Source organism: Coptis chinensis, chromosome 4 (assembly GCF_015680905.1).
Source record: "Coptis chinensis isolate HL-2020 chromosome 4, ASM1568090v1, whole genome shotgun sequence".
In the NCBI taxonomy this organism is placed as follows: domain Eukaryota; kingdom Viridiplantae; phylum Streptophyta; class Magnoliopsida; order Ranunculales; family Ranunculaceae; genus Coptis; species Coptis chinensis.
This window is the reverse complement of record NC_141459.1, coordinates 15,281,092-15,284,691: the sequence shown is the minus strand read 5'-3', so window position 1 is coordinate 15,284,691 and position 3,600 is coordinate 15,281,092. Positions and strand designations below refer to the sequence as shown.

The 3,600-nt window shown below is 38.2% G+C and overlaps 1 long non-coding RNA gene across 3 annotated transcripts; it reads left to right on the top strand.

Annotated features, from left to right (window-relative positions):
• The first annotated feature begins 213 nt into the window (after nt 1-213).
• LOC147502134 (uncharacterized) lies at nt 214-2,643 on the top strand. 3 transcript variants are annotated; one of them, XR_015219936.1, is made up of 9 exons: nt 214-462; nt 557-596; nt 708-733; nt 1,025-1,095; nt 1,345-1,496; nt 1,610-1,709; nt 1,809-1,891; nt 2,107-2,175; nt 2,379-2,643. It is a non-coding gene; the product is annotated as an uncharacterized LOC147502134 (long non-coding RNA). The 3 variants fall into 3 exon arrangements; XR_015219934.1 differs by having other exon boundaries at nt 1,025-1,111; XR_015219935.1 differs by having other exon boundaries at nt 1,025-1,111; nt 1,325-1,496.
• The last annotated feature ends 957 nt before the right edge of the window (nt 2,644-3,600 follow it).

Below are 3,600 nucleotides of genomic sequence, written 5' to 3'. Positions count from 1 at the left end.
GATGTAGCTGTTCTCACATATATATGGTATTTGGTAGGAGAGACAGACTTCCAAGAAGTAAGTATGAGGAGGATGTCTATATTAACAACCATACATGTGTATGGGGTTCTTGATGGAAAGATCATCGATGGAGTACAAATGCTTTCAAATCGAGAACGACTCTGCCTTTGGAGCAAATTGAATTGAGGCTGCGAAGCGGCGATTCTGAGATCTTATGAAAGCTAACATTGCTCGTAAAGAGGCCACTCAAGGTGAGTCTGCGTTCTATAAAAGATCTTATGTAATATTTTCTCGCTAGATTTCTCGGTGAAGAGAAAAATCGACAAGAATAGGGACAAGATTCTCCATTGCGATAGATCGTTGCAGAAAAATCCATTTGTTGTACGTGTCCCATCTTCAATCCTCAAGAAATCCAAGAAAGCACGGAGAGTGGTTGTTGAAACAACCAAAGATGTTTCTAAGGTAAGAGAGTAATTATTTACTTAGAGGAGGTTGTTGATTTATGTTCTAAAGCAGCCGTTTCTTGATTCCATTTCTGTCTTTTGACATTCAACAGGGTCAAGTATCTGGAATGGTTGACTTGTGGGATACTAAAGGTATCATCTTAATAACCAATTTTTTCATTTTATCTTATACATGGTCCTAGTTTTTCGCATGTTTGGTACTCTGTGATTACAAGGGTCTGAGTGAGATTCTTTTTCTTGCAGATGAAGAAAATGTCAAGGCCGTAAAGGTATGATGTCATCATTTTTGTCAAGTTCTAATGGCTTAGTTGCTCTCTCGCTGCCACACGGGGTGTGTGTGTGAAGAGATCAGAAAAATTTAAACTATTTTGAAACATGTTACTCAAAGGGCAATGTGTATTTTTATTTCTCTTGGGTGGCAGTTTAGTACTTTAGTTGTAGTGTTTCTTTCTCTATTGTTTTCTCTATTTTTAAAATATTGAAGAGATTTTGAGAATCTGTGGAGTATTGTCTATGCTGATGGAAGTTTGTTTATTTACTAATTGAGAAGTTTTGTACAGAAGTCCAAGCCATCCCTTATTCCGGCAGTTGAAGTTGAACCACCTGGAACTACATGTTAAGCACTCCTATTGTATGTGAACATATAGGTATTACTCTTAATAGTTTTTATAGAGTTTATTTGGAGATGGGATTTTATGGGATATAAAGTACATCAAGATGTTAATTATATTTAAGTTTGATGTATTTTATAACTATGTTTAGAACCTCTTTCCAATTTTGCCTAAACTTAGATTGTTGGAAGATTATATCTTTACAACGGGCTTTAAGGGAAATCTGAAATATATTCACTCACTCTTAAGTCGCAACTTGGGAACTCCAGTGTTGTATGCGAGGGAGGATGCATCCTATTGGGGGAGGGACTTACTATCGATATGCTGCTAGTTTGTTTAAAGGAAAATCTTGAGACTGAACATTCTTTTTTACCACTTCATTGAGTGCATATATGTGCACCTCTACAACTCTAAATTACAGGTAATTGTCACTTATCTCGATGAATATGTCTATCTTTAACATAATTTTGTATGCTTTTGACACCTCACATCTACATTTTTTTTATTAATGTGGTGTGTTTCCGTTTAAACCAGATGAAAGGTAGTGCACAGACTCAACCCCATGCGACCAATTCTGCCACAAGCAGGAACTTGTCAACGGGATATCAAGGAGCTGGGTCAATAGCATATCAAGGTGTTCCAAATCAAGCAAGACACGAATTGGGTCTTACGTTTCCTTCCAATTTCCTTTTCTTTTTCAAATGTATTTAATGGAATGTTTTCCAATTTGTAGGTTTATGAGCAACATTATAGCTGCGACGGAATCAGTGGGACATCTAAGGTGGTGTTTGATTATTTGCAGCTCTCTGCAAACCTGTAAGTTAGGCGACAAAACTAACCCCTTTTATTTTTCTTTTCCTGCGGACAATTATAATGATCGTTGTGCACTAGATGTCTCTGGTTCCTTTCTAATCACCTGGTGTGAATGGTCCTTGATAGTGCAGATTGTATATGTAGTGTTTTTCTAGATTTCTCCGAAGTGTCTTACTAATGAATTTTGGTCCGTTTGCATCTCTTTGCCTTAATTTCAGTGCTGGCGATGAGGGGGTACATATAAATGAACTTGCCCAGCATCTTAAAGTTCCATTACAGAAAATCAGGTATCCCCCCCCCACACACACACCACACGAGCTTTATGGTTTTTAGTCCTTCAGCTGTCAAAATTCAACATCTTCATCGATACTATCCAAGACTAGACAATACATACAGTTTTTTGTTTAGGACACCTTGCATTTCTGATTTTGGTATTCAATCATTTGACACAGGCATTTAAGCAAACGTTTGCCCCTTTTGGTATGTGTAGGGAATCTATCGGATTACTGGAAAATGAAGGCGTGATTTACACAACAATCGACGAGAACCACTATAAGTCTGCTTTAAATGGCTGAATGCTCTTTCTTCTTTGAGTTCATCAGTGTTTGTGATTTGGTTTTTTAATCCACTTTGTCATGCTGTAGCTTTGTCCCTTTTATTATTTTCAGTTTTATTTTGTTCTCTAAAAGTTGTAGATCCTACTATGTTGAAAGAGAAATCGAGATAATTGACGAAAGCTTACAATATTTAATTAATTTGCTAGGTCTCTGTTGATTGCCAGGATTTGCAGGTGAAATAGAAATTAAAATATCAATATTTTTTTTTAAAAAAATAAATAACTCTGCCACGGCCCATAGCCGTCGCGAAAGAACTTTTTCCCACAGTCGTCCACTTTACCCACGGTCAAATAACAACCGCCAAAAACCAAAATTCACTACGCAAACACCAAAGCCCACGCACTAAGATCGTAGGAAATACCTTTCCCCACGGACTACAAGCGTCGGTAAAACTAATCTTTACCTACGAACTCAAACCGTGGGAAATACTGACCTTTCCCGACGGCTTTTCCTACGGTTTAAAACCGTGGCAATACCGACGGCAATGACCGACGCAAAGACCGTCGCTATTGGTGGGCTTTACCGACGGTCATGACTGTCGGCAGACCATTCCCGACGCATAAAAAGCCCACGGTCGTCCGACGGTCCAAAACCGTGGGAAAAGCCCTTTTCCCACGGTTTTGGACCGTGGCGTAAAACCTGTTTTCTTGTAGTGGTGGCTGTAGGTTCTTTTTCTCGTTTTTTCTTAGATCATTTGTTTGAATGAAAATGGGTTTTCTCAATAAACAAGTGCGTATTGTTGTTGGTACATTGGTGTTGTGGACATGGTTTTCTCTCCCTACAATGAACATTGGCGTATGATATTCCAAAAATAATTGAAAGTAAAGAGATCTTTGAAAATTTACCAAGTATTCCGAAATTTCCGAGTTATTCCGAAATTTCCGAAAGTTCCGAAATTGGAAATATATTTTGAATCCGAAAAAAAATTGGATCGGATTTGGCTAGCATATTAGGTTCCGAAATTTTTTTGGAAAAATTCCGAAGGAGGTTAATCCGATCCGATCCGATCCGAAGTCACCCCTAAGTGCGGCTGACACTTTAGTCCCCACACTAGTAGATACCCCTCTTATGGAAAAAGACAAGGATCACAATTTC